This window comes from Lonchura striata, chromosome 9 (genome assembly GCF_046129695.1).
Source record: "Lonchura striata isolate bLonStr1 chromosome 9, bLonStr1.mat, whole genome shotgun sequence".
NCBI classification, from domain to species: Eukaryota; Metazoa; Chordata; class Aves; order Passeriformes; family Estrildidae; genus Lonchura; species Lonchura striata.
This window is the reverse complement of record NC_134611.1, coordinates 8,053,891-8,074,830: the sequence shown is the minus strand read 5'-3', so window position 1 is coordinate 8,074,830 and position 20,940 is coordinate 8,053,891. Positions and strand designations below refer to the sequence as shown.

Sequence of the window (20,940 nt, the reverse complement as noted above, 5' to 3'; positions counted from 1 at the left end):
GACAAATCAGCTTCATTTAGTAAGTGCAGCAGATCCTGATCCCTCTGTACATTCAAGTGTCAGTCACTCAAGTGATGATTTCCAAGCTTACAGAGGGGCTGGGTAACTGATAGCCCCAAACTCAGCACTAGATGCACTGTTCAAGCTCAGTCTACAAAACAGCATTAACCCAGTTATTCCTAATTATGGCCCAGGGTGGCAGCAACCTCAGCAGGCTGGCCTGTCACACAGGAATTACCCAATTTGGGGGTTTTGCTAAAACAGCTTATAGGGATTAAGCTTTTTTACCTTGAAGCTGAGTTAAATAAATGCACCACCTCAACAGAAGAACAAAGCAGACTTTAACAGTGTTTATGTTAGTGCTGTCATTCCAAAATTCCTCAGCCTTAAGAAAGGCTGCAGAAACATGAGCTTATTTATACCACAGCACCTGCTCTCAGCAAGGCCAGACAGGGCATTATCCTCTACAAGCTCATATTTTGAATAATACAGCAAAATTGAAGATTGAACACTATAAAAGGACAGTTTTACTGTTTCTTATGTCTCAAAGGTTTCTTGTGAACACTAAAGCTGTACTTGTCCAGCTGCCCCACGAGGCAACAGCAGGAACCTCACAGGGCCCATTTCCCCATGTTGACAAACAGGATTTTCAGGCCAGCTTGTTACTAATGATTCTGGATTAAGATCAGACAAAGCTGTGGGGCTACAGAATAACGAGGATAACTCCTGGAAGTGATTCTGTGGCTCTGGTCCTGGTCCAGGCTCCACACGAGGCTCCCTCCACCGCTCTCCCTGCTGAAATCAGAGCTCAGCCTCTGAGAGCTCCCTCCAACAATGCTGTCTAATGAAAATGATGGCTCAGGAGAAGAGCCTGGTAATGAGACAGCTCAAAAAAAGTCACACGTGCTCGCTGGAAGGTGCAGGAGCACTGAGGTGAACTCCCCTGGATTTTCAAACAGGTGGAATAATGACTTCCCTAACAACTGCAGAAGCTCCTACCCTGGAACTGGCACCTTTTGGTTTAAAACAGGGAAGCAGCACTTGGAACATGCAATCCCTGTGCTGCTGCTGGCTGCTCCTCTGCTCACACTGAGGCTCAGGAGTGCACAGGACAAGGATGAGCTTTCCACCCAGAGCCCAAGGATCCCACTTTCCCTGCCTGAACTTCCATCCTGTGCCCTCCCAGCTCCAGCACAGTGAACTTATGCACAGTGTGGGAAGGGAGAGGGCTCTTTTAGTATTTACCACTGAAATGAAGCACAGCATGTGAACAATGACAGCTGCCCCATCTCTGCCTCCCTGCCTCACTGGCTGACACACCTTCTGCCTTTCAATCAGTAGATATTCAAAATTCCCACTCAGGAAGGTTCCTCTGGATGGGACTGCAAAGCCTTTTGTAACCTTGAAGAAAACCAAACCATATTAATAAGATCATCCAGGTATTGAGAGTAAGTGCCCATTATTAATAAGGAAATTTTCAGCACTTCTAGTTTGCAGCAGTGAGTTCCATGAGGCAGGTATCTCTCTTTTCTGTAACATAAATTTACTGCTCTTCAAGTTTCACTTCTTGTTTCATCTACTGGCACGAACTATCTGTTTTATCTTTCCAACTCTCTGCACTAACCACCCTAATTTTATCCAGCTTCTCTTGTGTATTTTCTATCTGCTATATTTTTGACTCTAATCCCTTGCAGCATGATGGCATTATAGAACTTTTGCAACTTTTTTTATTTATTCCATTCTCCAGACGTGCTATGATCCTGTCTGCATTAAGGGACAGGCAATTAATTTTTCTCTGTATGGTGGGAAAAGATAAGAAGAAATCAGATAAATTTACAGGTCAGAGATTAAAGAAAACTTTCAGTCCTGCACTTGGACCACAGGAACACCTACCCATTGCTAATATGCTGCTTCACTGAAATTGTTGCAAAAACATCTTAGTGAACCTCTGGCATGGTCCTTACCTCTGTGATTGCCCAAGGACTTTCAAACCTATAATTCTATAAAATCATGTCAGATTAATTTTCTACTTTTATAATATAATTTTCTAATTTTATCATTCTCATCACTTCTATGAAGAGGGGAAGCCAAAAAGTAGGGAAATATTCAAGTGAACATTTCCACTGTGAGAAAAGTTGCAACACCGTTAGATATTCATCATTAGTTGTTAAATAATATACATAAGAGATCAAAATTGCTTATATCCTTTTTTTGCTGAAATTCATGTCCGTTCATAATTTGAACAACCAAATTTTCAAGATTTGCTTTGGAAATAAATATTTCAAGGATAACTTTTACAGCATACTGGAAAGCAAAAGTAAAATCTGAAAGTCTACAGAATTATATCCTCATTCTCACAACATACACAGAATCAAAAGCACCAAAAAATAAAGCTGAAGGCAAATTTAAGGTATAAATAATATTCAGTAATAACTTCATATTCACTTCTTTTCCAAGTACTGCACATGTATATTTTCATTTATTAATTGCCATCACACTTGTGAGAAAGATACAAACCAGCTTTGTTTTATGGGCTGTCCTGGTTTCAAGCTGGCATAATTTCTTTTTGTGCTTAGTTACCAACTGGGCTTACACCATGATATGGGCTTTGTTTTATTTTTCTTAATCAAAGGCGTTTTCATTTAATTAGCCATTCTGTTATACTTTTTTCCTCTATTCTTTCTTAAAATTACAACACTCCCCTTGCAGAGTAGCAGAGGGGAGGGAGCTTCCATCACTCCCACAGGCTGCCAGTGACATCCTGATCTCCCCCAGCCTTTTCCCTCCGCACTGGTACTCGCTGCTCAAGTGCCACTGGCACCTCTTTCTCCATCAAGAAGAAAGATGAAGAGCCCAGGTAGTCAGGTTCAATTTCACTCCATAGATCAGCTAACTAAGAGAGCTGCAGCAGAGCATAATTTACATCCCCCGTCAGAAGTCTGAGCGTAGCTGACAGCCAGCTTCACACAGCTTTGTCTGATCTTAATCCATCCCTGCACTCCGGGCTCCAGCAGCAACCAGCTCAGCCCAACTGCAACCTTTTAATGCCTACACTGCAACACAAACTGCTCCACTGCTTGAGAAAAGCCTGTTCTTTATGGGGGGAAAAAAAAAAAACAACAACAAAACCAAAAAACAACCAAACCAACACAGCACAGAAAAATATTAATTAAGTATTCAACTGTAACAAGCGAAGTGAAATCCAGGTGAATGTCCCCCATTCTAATGCTAAAAAAGGGGCACATCTTTCTTAGTTCTGAAAAGTTTAATATAATTTTTGAGAAGTAAAAGTTTGTATTTTTTAATTAGTTACAAGTGGCTTCAGCTTCAAGCAAAGTACTCTCAACTTTGCAGGCAGCACTGCTACAACAACACTTAACTAGGCTGAGCCTTTCCACCAGCAGTGTCTAATGGCTCACCTAAAAATGGCTTTGCAAAAAAATTGTATTAATTACAAGCAATAATCTCATACTTGATAAAGAAAACCGCAGTTCTCCTCCTGTGCCTGTTGAGTGACAACCCAATGTGGCACCGCTCAGAGCAGCAGCATCCTGCTGGAACTGTCACCCCACATCCAGCTCAGGATGCTTCACAGAAGTGGAGCTGAGTGACAGTGAGGTAAAACTCAGCTTTTAACTCATGCTGGAGATTGGAAAGTCAATGAAAAACTGTGTTTCCTCCAGAGCCATTAGCTCTCAGTGCTTCTACAAGAACAGGTAGAGCTGCTTGAAATGCTTGAAGCTCACAAACACCTGAGAGAGGAGCCTCTGCTGAGGAGAAAATGCGTTACAGGCAGGAGTTTGGCTGGTATCTTTTAATACAGAAAAATGGCATTTTCTTTTGTAAAATCAGTGTAGTTTATCTGCCCTGCACTGATTTACAGGACAAAGCACAGAACTTTTTACCAGATCATCAGAGACACCACCTAACGACATTCACGTGTGCTCAGACAGAACAATCCTTGCTCCTTGAACGATGTCATTTAGAAGCTTAGAAGCACAAAAGCCTGACTCTGAGTGTCAAGTCCATAATTTTACATCTCTGGATTTCCAAGATTTACATCTGTCATAAATATCAGAAACATGAATCTTGGAAATCAAATATTAAAATGAGGGATGGTACTGCAATGTGCTGCAGCACAGGCAAATTGCTGTCATTTCCTCAGAGGTGGCAGCATTTCAGTGGTGGCTGATTGCTTTATTATTTTTGCATTCATTGCCCATCACTGATGTATGCAGGTTCATTTTCATTTTTAAAAAGTGGCTCTAAAATAAAATTCCAAAATGCACCCTTCACAATGGGCAGAGCGCACATGTGATTTTTGTGAATTCCTCATCTTTATTTAGTTTCAAACTTTGAACAGTTCTTTGAGATAGGGGATAAAAAGACACACATCCACCTCCATAGGAAGTATTTATAGATGTGTACAGCATCTCTACTGATTTTGTGTTCCAGTACGTCCAAAAGATGTCCAGCAATGGAAACCTGAGAAAGTACATAAGCATTACCAGCTTCTTGCAGGTTCTCAAAAATACTCCTTAAATATACCTACCCATCTGCTCTTTCCATTCCAGAGAAAAAGATGAAGGATATTTTCATTTCTGGTGAAGTAAATTAATGGAAAAATACCTGCCTATATCTGGAAGGGAAGCAGCTGTTGACACACACTTTATTACTAATAATTGGAAAGTTCTTTGCTTATCAAAATATTATCACAGTGTGTTATTTTTCACAGGGGTATCTGAATGTTGTTCCCTCCTGTGTTTATTTGTTTACTGTTCACTATATTTTCCTCCTTGTACACTAAAGATTTCCTGGAAAACTCCTTGCTTGGATCAAGCTTTCTGTAGAAAAAGGCTTTTTGTGTGTCCATCCCCACAAGGGATTTTCCTCTGAATTTTATTTATTTAAAGAAAGGGAACTAAATAAAAAACACTGCCATAAATACTACCCACACTGGGTAGGAAAAGACCAACAACACAAGTAATGGCTTTTAAACAGTGGCTTTAAGAGAGCTCAAAGTCCTCTGACCTCATTTTAAGAAACAGGTGAGATCCCCATATATGCAATTTGCTTTGATATCCTTGTTATTTGCTCCAACTCTTCCTTTCTTCTGCCACTGTGATCTCATTATTCTGTATTTGATTTCTCCAAGTGCAAATGGAAGCAGGAAAAGTGCTTTTCTATTCAGTGTCAACACACCTGATGGCAAAAGTAACCCAGCATTGTGTGAGTTACAGGAGCACTCGGCACAGACAGTTCCCAACCCTCACCAGGCTGTACAGTCAATAATTCTCCTATTTTGGGTCCAAACCATTCATGGATGCACTGGAACTCCATAACCACACAAATACAGAGCCATTGGCAGAGCCCAGCATTATTAAACACCTCCAAGCCTCCCTCTGGTTTCCTAGACAATGTACAAGGGTGAGGGAAGAATAAAGCCACCCTTCAAACTGCCATAAACCCTCTCTGATAATCAATCAATGCCTAAAAATTATCCTCAGTCTGAAGGTTACTTCCAATTCCATGGTAGCAAAAGGATGTTTATTTTCCTAACAGGTTAATTCTAGAAACCTTCATGGAAAGTCTGTTATGGAAGACTATGCAGAGAGAAACTTTTTCTCAGGCAAATCTCAGACTACTGTGAGCAAGGATGGAAGTGTGAGTGGGATTGAGAGGGATATAATAAAAGAAGGAATAACTGAGGCTATGGAAGGCAAGCCAGGTTTTAGAAGGCCTCTCAGATGTAGTCAGAGAAGCAGTCCTTGCACTTTTCTAGCAACATCTCCCTAAACCAGTTAGGGAGAAAATCCCAGCAATGGGAGCCCTAAAATATGATAAGGCAAATTAAAATAGATGCTGCAGCTCAGTGAGGCTCCTGACACTGCAGGAAAACAATGTATTTTCATCCTTGAAACAAATATACTGACATGACTGGTGACTGACCAGTGTGTAAATTGTGAGCACAATAATCATATGAAGCTTTGTTTCAAGATTACAAAATGGTTCTTCCTGTAATTCATAAAAGTTAAGCTTTGGCTGTTTTCCATTAACTCCTCTGATCTGTCTCTTATCCTTGTGACACTGCTTATGCACCATCACCTTCTATTCTGCATTGCTGGAATTGCTCTTTACCTGCAGCTTCTGGAAAAGCATTGCAGAAATATTATATTTAGACAGAAGTGGAAAAAAGACTAATAATGCCAAAGTGCAGTAATTAAAGTGAGACAAATTAAATTGGGAAGACACTGAAAGACAATTTCCTTGAAGTAACATATTTCAGCCCACCTAAGGAAAAGAAAAAAAATCTAGATAGCTTTTCATTTAGGGTTATGGTTAATTATTTATGAAGGTAAATCCATAAAGCTTAACAGCTGTATTAGAGAAATCTTCTGCCTGTGTATTTGCAAACACTGCAATTCCCACACTCCCAAATTTACTTCTGGGCTGTAAGTTTTGATGGGGAATATCCCAATAAATCAAATCTGAAAAGGAAAAATTGTAATTTAGATTGAGACTATAAAAGGAGTTGAAGAAAACCAAAGTGTAGTGTGATTAGAGCTCCAATACTGGTGAAAAAATTCCCATTTGGGTGAATTTAGACTACAAAGGATTCTCAACATGCAGGGGATGCTCAGTATAAAGTGACACATTTAGGCAGATGTTTTCAAGGCAATCACTCAGTTTAGGAAAAATCCACCACTAAAAGTGCTTGATTTACTGCGATAATATTTGAAAATAATTTAAGGAAATACCTGAAATTACAGACCAGTTATTATGGCTAATTCAATTCAGCATCACAGCATTCCTCAAAGGGAGACGAGTCAAAAATATGAAACTGTCAGAATTTCCTTAAAACTCAAGCATGATACAGCCTAAATCTGCCAAGCAGCTGAAAAAAAAGTGGAAGAAAAATTAAAAAGAAACCCAAAACAAGGCTGACATGATTTCTTTGTGTGCCTTTTGAGGCTTAAAGGCAAAAAAAAAAAAAAAAAAAAGCATTTTCTGCCAAAGTTATTTGACGGAAGTTGTTCAATCCCAAATTTTCTTTCTATCTGCCTTGGGCAGAATTCTCAATTTCCTGCAAGCAGAGTCCAAAGTAGGTTTGGAGGCTCCCTGGCACCTCCGGAGCTGTGCAGATCCAACACCTGCCCCTGGAGCCGCCTGTCATTTTCCCCGATGCCACTGACACACTTTCCCTGCTTTTCTCTCTTTGTTAACTCATAAAGGGAAAATTGGAAAGAGAGCAGCTTCTGCTGCAGGCTGGATTCATTAGGAACGTCCTGACAATGTGCTGCCAAAGCAAGGGAGGCAAAGCTGCTTAAGAAATCCGGTGAATATTTTTGTATTTTAATTGTGTCGCGCAGCATATTTTACCTGCGGGAGATGGAATGGAAATATTTACAGGCTTCCACGTGTTTATAGAAAGATGTACATCTTTAGCAGAGGGGGAAAAAAACGGGCCCAAAAGGAGAGAGAAAAAGTTTCTTTTTGTGAATATGGTGATGTAACAGGACAGTCAAGAACCTGCACCAGCTCAGAGCAAGAATTTACACAGCTCCAACTCCAACAGCAGCTGGATACTTGAACCAGCTTTTCTTTCTCCTCAGTAGAAATTTCCTTCTATTTCTATGAAAATAAAAACGTTAGAGCAATTCTGATTTTCTCACATTCCACAGCCACTCTGCCTTTTCCACTAAAAAAGAAAATCAAGTGCCTGTGTGCTTAGCAGATACTTGGGTGTTAAATCCTTACCTGCTCCTCTTCCAAAGCCCTTCCAACAAGAGGTTTGCCACATCTGCCTTACTGCCAGAAGATTTTCACAGCATTAAACTGCCACGTCTACAAACCACATTGTGTTGGCCACTCTGAAAACTAGAGACACCTCACATTGAAAGGTGCATTTATTCACATTGAAAAGATAACCAGAGAAATCACTGACATTAATTTATTTCCCTCCAAGAATCCTTCCCCACCCTGTAAGCAGCAGACCTGGAGTCACATATGTTTATTCTTAGAGCTGAAGGACCAAAATCCCTTCACAATGAGAAGATATTTAAAATCTCTCCTTCTCAGAAAGCCAGCTTTATTTCAGGCATCTTAAAGAGAAAATCACATTCCCTCCACAGAGTGCTCCTTTAAGAGCCTGGATGTGGCTGATGCACTGCCCAGACCCCAGCAGTAACTGGAATTTAAAGCTTTTAGCCAATCTGCAGCTTTGTTTACACTGCAATATTTTGTGGGTTTCTTGTCTAGCTGGAGTGGGGAAAAAACTTATGAAGGTAAATCCATAAAGCTTAACAGCTGTATTAGAGAAATCTTCTGCCTGTGTATTTGCAAACACTGCAATTTCCACACTCCCAAATTTACTTCTGGGCTGTAAGTTTTGATGGGGAAACTTTCACCTTGAGGATAGTGCTATTTTTTTTCCATTTTTCTTTATCTAAGTGCCATGGACAGGCAGCTGGGCCACCAATTCCCTGAAATCACTGCCATGTCCCCTGCCCTCAGCTACGTCACTAGACCACTCACACACTAATGAAAGAGTGTGAATACATCATTTCAAAGTGTCAGTTATAGGAAAAGACATTTCCACACTGGTTTCAGCTAACGAAAACTGTACTTTAAAATATTATCTTGGTTTGGTAACCTCCAGGAAATTCGTCTGCACTGATTTCAGCAGATTTATTTTGACACAACTGAAAGCTGAGGCCACTCCATTAAACATGCAGATCTTTTGCATTAGTTCCAAAGCAGAGTCCCCAGCAAATTTGCTTTAAGTGGGGCAGCTCCAGCAAACTAAAAAGTAATCCTCTTCTCCTAATTTCCCACAAGAGTGTGAACATTTTGTGGTAGGTTTCTTGATTATGTGAAATCTCCCTGAAGAATCTTCACCTGGAGCTTAAGGAATGACACCACGCATCAGACAGGAGACAGACAGAATATATCTGTATATATCTGTAAACTGTCCTCTAAGCAATCCACTACCTCAAAAGTCAAATTAAATGTGATTTTACAGGAAGATGTTTATACCTCACTCAAATTAAATGTGATTTTACAGGAAGATGTTTATACCTCACATCTTTCTTTATGGGAACAGCTTATTCCTTTAAGTCAAAATCCTTAATCATGAAGTGAGTCCATGTTTGTGTGCCTAATTCAATAAAGTCTCTAAGCTCAGAGAAACCCCAAGTGCAAAGTTTGCTTGACTTTTCCTGCCAGCATCTGGGATGCAGCAATTCAGCATCTGGAAAGGTAAAAAACACCCACTGGAGACAGTGGTGACCCTGGCCACTAAAAAGAGCAACCTGGATAGCAAGAAACCAAGGCCCACAGCCACGATAACTTCCAGTTATTTGATATTGATTCAACATTAAAATCCTCCTTGTTCTACTAAAGTCAAAATGAAATATTTTTATGTATTTTGAGCCTTATTAAAACCTATTCTTCCTTTTTAAAACAAAACTTAATTGAAACCAGCTAGAAGAAGAAAGCTTCATTTATCACAAAGTGACATTTTGTAATTAAAATACAGTTCAGAACAAAATGTTTAGCTGCAAAGGCGTGAATTTTCCCTTCTTCACAGTTGCTGCCAACTTGCTATTATTATGAGTGCAGTTAGAACCAGAAAACTGGCTGGTGCTTCTTTTCACTGAAAATTAACTGGAAGGAAAGCAGGGATTGTTTGTCTAGAAACAAGATGCCAACTTGTTCTCTTTTTAGGGCATGGTGAAGATGCAGCGCCCTGACCATGCACTGAGTTCTGTGGGGCTGGTCCACAGCTAGTGAAAAGTAATTAAAAATAGCAACAATTTCTTCTCCTTTCTTACTCTTGCTTCCTTGAAGGTTCCATTTTCAGGTCAACTTATCTTTTTTTGGCACAGTTGCTCCATGTGACTTCCTCTAAACATACTCACAGGGCTTTTCACAGACAGCAGGACCCCCAAAATCATTCCAGGAAATCTGGAACTTTCAGTTGCAGGTTACAAGCAGCAAAAAAGCATCAGGTTATGGACAGCTGGCTACAAACCTGACCATTCTTAAATTTCTGTGCGTTGGTCTCTAACCAAAGAATCAGGTTGGTTTTAGACTGGAATCTTTAATTTTCATTTCAGAATGGAAAAGATTCCATTGTAAAATGAAAATGAAAGATTCTCAGATGAAAATTGTACACGGTGTACATGAGCACTGCCTTTTCACTCACTTCTTGTGCCTAAAATGCTGAAAGGGCTCTGCTAATAATAACTATAAGCTGTTGTAATAACCCAAAGCTGACTGGCAAATTACTTTGGGGTATATGAAGTCATTCACTCCTTTTCCTAAAACAACATCCTGTGTGCCAGGAAAATCTCTGTGTCTATGCACAGCAGAAATAAATACAAACCTTCTGAGGGAGGCACAGAAAATGTACAATAAACTCTCATTCCTCTAAGCAGAATGGAAGAGGAAACAATCATTTCCACTGCACCTTTCACTTTGAGACACAAAATAAAGGAGCAGAATTTGGTTTCAGTGAACTCAGAGTGATGAAAACATTCTTGCTCTCCTCACCAAGTGAGCGTGCTCCCAGGGCTCTGAAGTAGGTTAATCCCATGATTACAGCATTTGCAGAGGTTGGCAATGCTGCTCCAATCTCCTGCTGTACTTAGACACCAAATGAATAAAAATGCCTCTGCTACAAAGGTTAAATACATTAAAGAAGAGTCATATGAAGCTTTAGCCATACCTCTGTCAGACACGAGAAATAAAAACCGATACTCAGTGATTCAATGCTTTTTGCACAATCTTCCCATCCCTAACACTGCTTAGGAGGTTTTTTAAAAAGGGAGCACAAAGAGCACCTCCAATCACACCATGAGTGTTGGGATTCACTGCCCTGGAGTGATCCAGTTCCCTTTCCAAACCTGTGTGTGGAACACCATCCTCTGGAGGAATTCCACCACTGCCAATGCAAGCACTGGCCCAGCTGTGCATTCACTGGGACAAGGCTGTTCCAGCTGCACTCCAGAGTCTCGCATCTAATGGCTGAATTCCAGGTTCCAAGATGAAATTTTCATGGAAGAAAAGTGTTTCCCTCCACAATTCTGACTTAGCAATCACTTCATACTGCTCACTATTAGGCTTGAGATGAGTAAATGTGTAAATTAATGATCTAAGTAGATGAAATGCTGATGAATAGGAACATATTGATTATGAAATCTCAGACCTCAAAGCCCATCACACACAGCAGATCAAATGAAGACCCTGTTCCAAATGCTGGCAAAGGAACTTTCAGAGGTGATGCACTTGGAATATTTTGCCTTGGTCACAGCAGCATAAGCATATTAATGTTTTCTAGGCATGAGAGTCTGGCTTAGTAAATACCCATATTCCAGGGATGCTTAGTTTATATAAACATCACTGGCAAGAGGGAACTGCTTGAGCTATACACTTACTAATTAAGATAATTCAATTTTGAGTGTAAAAATACTAAAATTATTTTTTGGGAGAAAACACCCAGTTCCTTCTTTCAAGTCTGTTGGGTTTTTTTCTCCTCCCAGAACCCCATTTTCAAATCTTTCTGCTTGTCAGTTCTGAATAACTTGGTAAAAAAAAATGTATCTAAAGGGTTTTGAGTTTAATGCAGGCCAATAACCTTGAATATTTTAAAGCAGCTAGAAAGAAGCTTAACCACACATTTCAGCAAGTCTAAAGAGATATAATTTGAAAGGTATTTATAGCTAGTGCCTCTTTATTTTCACATCTCAGGCTTTTAGAACCTTTGCTCTAAACCTAAAGGGGAAATTTTCCCTCTTTGAACTGGGTTACTTCAAATGGAAACTTCATTACTAACCTTAGAGAATTCTGTCTCCTCCAAACATCATCTGCTTTGAGAGAAAAAAGTAAATCAGCTTGTGTTTGGATATAATTAGTGTGAAATGACAGAAATGACAAAATCTGGCCTGCAGAGGTTATGGGGCATTAACAAAAGAAGATGTTGTAATAGTTTAGACTTATCTGCTGGAGATAGCCTGTGTGGAACAGAGCAAGAAGAAAGCACTGAAAATGTAAGGCTGCCTTCACAGAGTTCATCTGATGGTCAGTGAACTCACACGAGCTTCCAGCTACATTCTGAAGATAATTTCACATTCCTGAAAAAGCACATGGAGACACCTTTGGTGTCTTTTCCCCCAGCTCACTCTCTAACCAGAGCACTCCCCTGTGACCCAGCAGTGGAAAACAAAATATATTCACCTATATTCTCATATCCACTGCAGAAATTTAATAAAACATAAAAGTCCTCTTTGATAACTTCACTCAAATGTGTAGCTCTGACTTTTTTACTCATGTGGGCCAACAGTTCCAAATGAGCTTCCTCGTTATGAAATATTCAAAACCAGATTAAATGTCAATAGAACCTCCCTGGAAGCTGAACTGTGAGTAAATGCTGAAAAGTTACTTTTCACAACTTCAAGGCTTCCAGTTTCCTCTGTTGTGAACATTTTACTACAGAACTGGACTCCAGTAGCAAATATCTGGTTAATTGTTACAAGTGACATCTTTATTTGTCAATATTAATAGGCAACAGGAAATACATTTTCCATAGTGTGTTTATAGAAGCGCTTACTGCAACCTTAAATTTGCACTGATTGTTTCATTACCAAACAGACACAAATTTCCCCTCAAAATTATTTTTTTTTGTAATTAAATTTTGTCTTAAAAACAGAGGCGTTTAATACAAAGACACAAAATATTTAGTATCAACACACAATAATTTCACATACTAAAAATCCAGTATCTGACTGCTCTATGGACCTTTAACCCCAAATAACTTGTTCCACCACATGATTAAAAACCCCAAACCCAAACCTCCTCTTTATCTTTATAATCTTTTCAGTACACCAGCAGTTTATGCATTGAATAGAATATGAGGAATTACTGAGTTCAGAAATTATTGGAGAGAGTTTACTAGGTTTTTAAATATATGAAATATATATTTACTTTATCTTCATTTGCTTAAATGACCATGTCCCTGAAAATGGTTATGAGATAATTTAAAACGAATGAATAGTGAAATTAATATAAAATCCTAAAGGTTTTTAAACACAGTAAAGGTTCATTGCTTCCATGAGATCTGACCCCAGGATTGTTGTTGCTTTTCTTAAATACATCTGCAGAAAAAAACCCCAGACGTGACCCCTACAAATTAGCATTAAAGTGAGCTTTCAGGTTGGTAGGACTCCTTTCATGCTATTTTTTAATACCCAAGCTGTGTTTGTTACACTGTAAATATGTTTACTCAGTGCTAGTAAACATTAGCACTGAGTGGGACCACCTACACTTGTCTTGTAGGGAATGACCTGGCCCAAAAAGAATTATTATTAATTAGCATTATCCTGGACCTCATTAACATATGCACATGCAGATGAGCTTCAAAGTATGGGCCTTTCCATCATTTTAGAGTTAGATAATCTCTAATAAACCTCAGTGTCACTGAAGATCATGTTAAGCATTCATATCTTAACCAACTCTGAGTCTCTTCTCATTTGTTCCTCTGCCAAATTAATCCCTCCAAAATCCTGCTCTGACTGCACTCCTCTGAGGGCCTGCACTGATGTCCAGTCATTCACACTATTCATTTTGAACTTATTTCAGAGTTATATATGAAAAGGATTTCTCTGAATTTCGATTCAGATTCCATCAATAGCCAGATATCCACATTCAGGCTGGGGTGCCATGCAAACAAAGCCTCAGCTCCATCCCGAGTGCCAGGCACAGCCCCAAGTGGAGCACATTCCCTGACCACTGCCCTTCCATTCACTGAGCAGGACAAAGGTCTCCAGGAAACAGCAAGAGGAGCTCAGCTCATTAAAAACTGTATGAAAATGTGTATCCTGAAGGGATGTTAAATGAGGCTTACACAGGCAACTTTGAGGCTCTGCTTCCTTAGAATTTTAGTGCTTAACCTTAGAGCCCTGGCATTTCTTTAATGCAATTAAACAGAGGCATAGATATAATGTATTGCTTCAGTTATAGTCTAGCACAGGGAAAGAAAATAGGCAAGAGAGATAAAGAATTCTGTAGGTAGCTTTCATTTTGATCTCCAGTGTCTCTCTAGCACTGCCATCCTTCTGACACTCACCACAGCAGAGGCTGTGTCCTTCCACATCCAATTTCACTGGCAAGGGCTGGTAACATGATTTTTAAAGAGACATTTCAGATAGATGCATTTTTCAAAAAAGAACTATAAACCATAAACATCCTACACTAGTAAATACAGCAAACACTGAACACACTAGGTAACCATATCAATATTAAACTGAAGCCATGACTGAATACAGAGTACACCCAGTTTCCCTGGTGCATTTAATTTTCTTTATGTGACTTTAGACATTTGAATTCAATTTAAAACTTACACAGGCAACACCAGGTTGCAAAAAAAAAGAATGGTTCATCCAACTACTACTGGTGGTTTTGCCTTCCACCTAGTTATCAGCACATTATTGTGATGTGTGAATATTACCCTCTTATTACTTTCAAGGCAATTTTATATTTAAAATGAAATTAATAGTTAACCTCAAAAGACTGCACTTAATTTCATTTCACTCTCTGAATCATCCTTTTCACTACACAATTCTCCCTCTAACTAAACTAAGAGCATAAGAGGTGTAATTATAGATCACAGCTTAGCTGCTCAGCATTTGCTGGTGGTTGAAGCAGGGTAGACTTTAAAGTTGGCTCCAGAGGAAGCTGCTGCTCCTGTCACTTGTAGAAGAATCTGCTGTGAAATGTTAATATTTAGAAGTTAAAGTTGGAGCTGTCTGTGCTTTTGGACAACTTTGCAGGATATCCTACAGCCACTGAAACAACTGGGATAGGAAAAATCCCCCAAACCCTGCAGCTCACCAGATTCAGTTACCTCCAATGGAAGATGCTGGAAACACAATCATACCAATTTCTTTGGTTCCACTCCCAATGATTTTTGTGCTGATGGAGCAACAAACAGTTTGTTTGCTTCCCTGACTGCCCCATCACAAAGAGACACCACACATCCTTCCCACCTCTACTTCAAGCTTGATCTACTGGGAGCAAGGACAGGCAGTGTTGGGACTCTGCTGCCAAATAACAATTCACTCTCCTTCTCCTGATTTTAGTGCTGTTTTCCAGCAATGAGTAATGCTGTCTCTGGGAAATGGAAGTGAAAGCTACTCTGTTCTTGTCAGAATAATAATGGATATTGTGTTGGCAACTATTCTCCTGCAATGCACAACTGCATAAATAAAAGGAATTGGGAAAAGCCAATACTGGAGTACATAAAGGGGTAAACTCGCCTGCTTGCAAATAAGTGATAATTGGGTTTGGTGTTTCAGCCTGGGCAGTGAGAACAGGATAAACACAGTGTCTAAATCAGAAGTGATTTCAACCCCACTGATCCTCATCTGCAGAGAGAGGCTCTGGGGAGAGGCTCAAAGCAGAAACATTTTAAGAGGTTGAGCGTCTCCACACGAGGTTTTACAGCCAGAACCAGACTGAAAATGGCCTTTGGCAGCTCTCAGGTTCTGTTCAATACTGGGATATCCCAATACTGGGCTATCAGCTCCAGCCCCACTGTTGTTGGAAGTAGAAGGAAAGATGCCAATGAGCATTCAAGTATATCCCTTTCTTTTTCAGACAAAAGACCCCCACAAACACATTACTTAGTTAAGCAAACTAAATACTGTCACACATGAAAACCCAAGCAAATGTAAAAGCAGAGAAATGTTCTTTTTCCTGTCCTTATACCAACACTAGCTATTATATATAATAATGTTTAGATAAAAACAATACAAATAGGATGTCATTTTTTTCTGAGGACATGTTTATCTCTAACTCACTTTCAAGAGAAATGTTATGCTTCAGCACATTCACAGAATTACAGAATAAGCTGAGCTGGAAAAGGAATCACAAGGAACATCCACTCTACCACTGGACAACCCAAATATATTTAATGTATATATAATGTATTACCTTTATTCTGGAGGACCAATAATGTCCACATTGATCCTACACATAGAATCATGCAGGAGGATCACGGCCATATCTTTTCTTCACTCCTAAGGAGCACAGTGAATGTGTGCCCTGACATATTTATCACGGGAAGTCTGAGCCTATTACTTGGCCAAATTCCCTACATATTTCTTTGAGCTCTTTAAGAGGAATATACCACAAGGCATGAATGAAGGGTTTACAGTTTCTGTAACAGTATTTCAAAATGGCACCAACTCTGTGGGCGAGTTCTTCTTAACCAGAAGTGGTCAGATCTAAATAAACATTTCTAATTCAGGCTGCTTAAACACACAAATCAAACCCTGCATGTGTCTGTTAACTTGTACATTCCTCCACAGTTTTTTCTTCACAAGCTGATTAATGAAATTACTGTGATGTCAACACTGAGAGAGTGAAACGTGCTGGTTAAAGCACAGAATAAGAAACAGGATCCTCAGATTACACACCAAGCTCTGCCCTGAATTGTGCTGTAATCTTTGGAAAGTAAATGAGAGATCAGCACTGGCTTTTGATGCAAGGATATAACCACGTCTCAAATCAATTTGCACTTCCCCCATGTGTACATAGGTCAAGAAAGCTCGTGATTTTCATAAATTACATTAAATTGTATAAAATTGGAGGAATTTTCTGTAGTAATATGAAAAAGTATACACTGCAATATTGTGGACACCGATGCTAAGTGTTATCTGTTTATTTCAGGGAAAATTAGTGAGCAATTTAATACTGGGATCAAGCTAATATTCCAAAATTACTTGTGTTTGATATCCCTTCAGCAAAATGGGAGCAGTTATCAACACAGCTGATACCTCTAATCTGTATTATACAAGTGAGCAACACTTTATTGCATTTTATGGGAAATTCTGCAAGTAATAATAATGTTGATGGAAAAGGCAAAATGTTTCAGAAAATTACAAGTGCCCAAATGCACATAGTGCAACATGCTGACAGAAATGTTATTCATTAATATTTATTAGGCAAGAAAATGTCTTTGGATGAAGAATGCTACAGAAACATTATCATCACCAACATACTTGTCCCTGTAGAATATTTTTCTGTGAGCCATATTAGGAAACTTCCACTTATCCAAACCTCTGGAGGTATTTTAGCTACTAATCTGGATGAATTAGGTCACTCCTGCTCAGTTATTCATTACACAATAGAATTTTCTTCCCTGAACTCCCTAAACAAAAGTTTCCATTTACAAAAGTTCTAGTATGAATTTTGCAATTTTGCTGAGAGTCTTTTCAATGACTGCAAGCAGGGAAACAGTTTTGCTAAAAATTAATTGATTTGCCTGTTTAGAAGTTCTTCTTTATCAGGCCCAACCTCACTTTGTCAGTATTTCAGTCAAATCTCAGGGGTAGTTTTAGAGCATAAGAGGATGCAGCCAGAAACAAGGTACAGCCCAGGCTGAACTGGATGCACGGGTGATGCTCACAGCATTCTCCCAGTGCAGAGCACAGCAACACCCACCTGTATTTATGGACTGATACGTGGCTCAAATCCTCTCTGAATATGCACTGCACTGAGCTCCTGATTACTACTTTAAACTGACTGTTAAATCATTGAGAAATTGTAACAGAAGCTCTTGATAAACACTGTTCTTAATATTCAACAGATCATTGATTCCTCTGCTGAGGAGCAGCAAAGTAACACCAGCCCCAACCTTAGTTTAGGCAGATTTTCCTCAATTAACTACAACAATAAACATCATATCTGCAATAAGAGACAACATCCATCACCCCCAAAGAATCCTTCAATTAACCACAGACCCCTTTGGTACATGGTATTTAAAACAGAATTCATGAGCTCTCTAATTGATGATAGGTTATTGGATAACCCTTGTTAATTATAGCTACACAATGTCAAAATTAATGATTTTCCCACCCCTTTTCAACTTGAGAATGGATTCATAACTTACATCAATTCACAAAAGACGTGCAATTAATATTGTCAGTAATCATTTCACAAAAGAGATTTGTTAAAGGCAGGCATGTGGACACAATTAGTGTATCAATTAATGTTGCTGTTACTTGATCTATAAATTATTGAAAAACTCATAGCTACTGCAAAGAAACAAAGTAAATCCACTCCCAGTCAATGAAAGAAGCTCCTCTGTTCATTACTCTTTAGATCAAATTTAGATTTTGCTGGATTCCGTGAATCTTAGCTACATAATCAGAAAAATAAATGAACCTATACCCATGTGAAATCTTGAAATTTCTCATTACAGTGATGATGCTTCAATTGTTGGTAGTTGATCACGAAGTTTTCTTAAAAAAGTTAATTCATTAAAGAGGTAACCCACAATCACTATCTATTTCATTAAAAAAGTAATCCACCACCATAGCAGTTATTAATTTAAACTGAAGTTCCAGCCTGGAAACAGAGCCACAAAAACTGCACCAAGATTTCTGTGTGTCAGCAAAATTGTAACTTTTATATTCAACAGAAACCTCCATTTCACTCTGGAGTTTAGCAATGATTAGTGCAAAACTGGATTCAAATGAGGTCTAAGAAGCCCAAAACAGGACTGAGGTAGCATCAGGCACCTCTGATGAAAACTGACAATGACAAAACATAACCTCGTTTAAAGGCCTCCTATCCCCAAAGGCTTTTAAACTAACTAGGTAGCTCCTGTTTGATCTTAGTCTGACAAGAGTTGTGCTCCTGGGGATGCAAAGGTTTTCCTTTAGATAGTTAGACAGACCCCAGCCTCTCATTAGTGCTTAAAAGACCCAGGAAATAGATGTGAGTCTGCCAGAGGCCCAATCTGCACGTGAACAGTCCCTCAGCCACTGCTTTCCTTTTAATCAGCACTCAGGAGAGATAAAATAGGACAATTAAACTTTTTGCCATCGTGATCCCAAGAGGATCAGACTCACATCTCCCACCTCCAAGCCAGCCCTGCCACACAAACCCATCCCCATTCCCAGTTTTCCATTCCCAGTTTTCCAGGTGTAAACTCCTCACCTGGCATGAACCAGCTCTCCCTCCTGGAGCATGGCTTGGGCACCTGGATGTCCATCCAGCCTGGCCACAGTGCCCAGCTCCGGGCCAGGAGAAGAGCTCCAGCTCCAGCAGAGCACGTCCCACCCTCCCTAAATGTCTCATTCCTACAACCCAATAAACAAGGGAATCTCACCCAAGGGGACCTGAGCATCATCCAGCATCATGCTGAGTGCCAACGTGCCCAAGCTCCTCTCTCAATTTGCTTCCATTCTTTACAATTCCCTGTCATTTTGAAAATTGTCTCAGGAGTCTTATGATGAGAGATGGAATTGCAGAACAAGCCCTAAGCTTCAGAAAAATTACAGAATTTAAGTGCAAGAGGAAGAGATTGAATCTCTAGAAAAGTCCCCTGGCCTACCCTAAGCAGACACAGATCTGTGCTGAAATTTGGTAGCCTGGCTCACTTCTATACTGACCTCCCATTTCAATTTTTCTGTTCAGCTGATTTCACAATAAGGGATTTTCCCAGGCTATTATCAGTGTGAATTCAACATCAATGCAACACATTTCCCCCAGAGAGGTTTCTAAATCAATTTTAATTCCAATAGGCTCAAGTAAATGTTTTCAATTTGATTCAATAATCTATAAGCACTTACAACAAGGCTTTTCCCCCATGTACTACAAGACAAACATGGTTTATGTTTTTAACAACTCTGGCTAATAAAAAAATTCTGATTTCATATCCTGAATGATACAAAAAAACAATTTTTATCCACTTCTTAATGAACCAGATGACATAAACAAACAAAATAACATCAGCATTTAAGAGCATTAGTTGTACCATTAATTCTCTAAACACTTCTTAAAGAACACATGACTTCTGGCAAACTCACCAAAAAAAAAAAAAGTATCACCAAAAAAAGTCCTCAAATTGAGCTTTCTAAATCCCCTGAGAATTTTTCACCGTTTCAACAGAGAGAGCAACATGAAACCTCTCCAGGATATCTTTTAAAATGTGAGCAAAAAATATAATTACAATGAAGTTACCAGCAGATATCAGCAAGAGTGGCATGAAGATTAGGGCTGGAGGTGGAGGATGGTAGAAATATAATCTTCTCTAATAACACCTAGTGCACTGTAAGCCTGTAAAATGGAATAAAGTGTAGGAAGGAGGGCTCTGGAGGTCAGGGTGAAACACTGGTCCTCAAGGGACAAGGAGCTTCACAGCACAGAGAGGAAAAAGTGACAATCTGGAGAGGAAGGGAGGTGCCTGCCTCATTTCTGTTCCCATAATGGTATTTCCAGGTCAGTTAAAATTCCAACTCCTCTGCCAGGATTGACCAGGAAGCATTTCTAGAGCCCACCAACCCTGGATCCATCAATATGGGCTGAAGGAAAGGCAAAATGTGTACCTGGTTTTTCAATAGCCTGCTTTTAAGGTTATTCAGGGTGATAATGTTAACAATACAAAATGACAGTCTGATATGATCATGTAAATATTGAACTTACCCACAGAACATCAGAGCTCCTCAGATGCGATCCTGTGCAAACAGCAGCTTCTGAGAGGGTTTTGTATTTAAGTTCTTGTCCTAACTGCAGTGACAACCCTTCAGTGCTGGAACAGGACACTGCCTCACAAAGCAGCTCAGATGACAGTGAGACACTGCAGAGCTGCCTATGACCACAAAGCTCACAGCTGTAAAAACACCCAGCCTGAAGAGAAGTGTTCCCTTGCTCTGCATGTGACTACAGAAAGAGTGTTCTGCGTGCTCCTGGCATATCAAAGATATATTTGGTAAAATCTTTGCACCAGCATTATCATCTGCCCCATCTGCAGCACAAATCAAACTATTTCGCTGTCACCCAAAAGTCAGCAGTCTATGCAACAGAGCCTAAAAGCAAAACCCTAAAGAAGCTTCAACACACATTCCACCCTTCTGGCAGGGAGTTAGTCCATCC

General features: G+C 39.5%; 1 protein-coding gene across 8 annotated transcripts in view; it reads right to left on the bottom strand.

Annotated features, from left to right (window-relative positions):
- Positions 1-20,940, bottom strand: part of DAB1 (DAB adaptor protein 1) — a 419,748-nt gene that overhangs the window by 80,860 nt on the left and 317,948 nt on the right. The gene's annotated exons all lie outside the window — the stretch shown is intronic.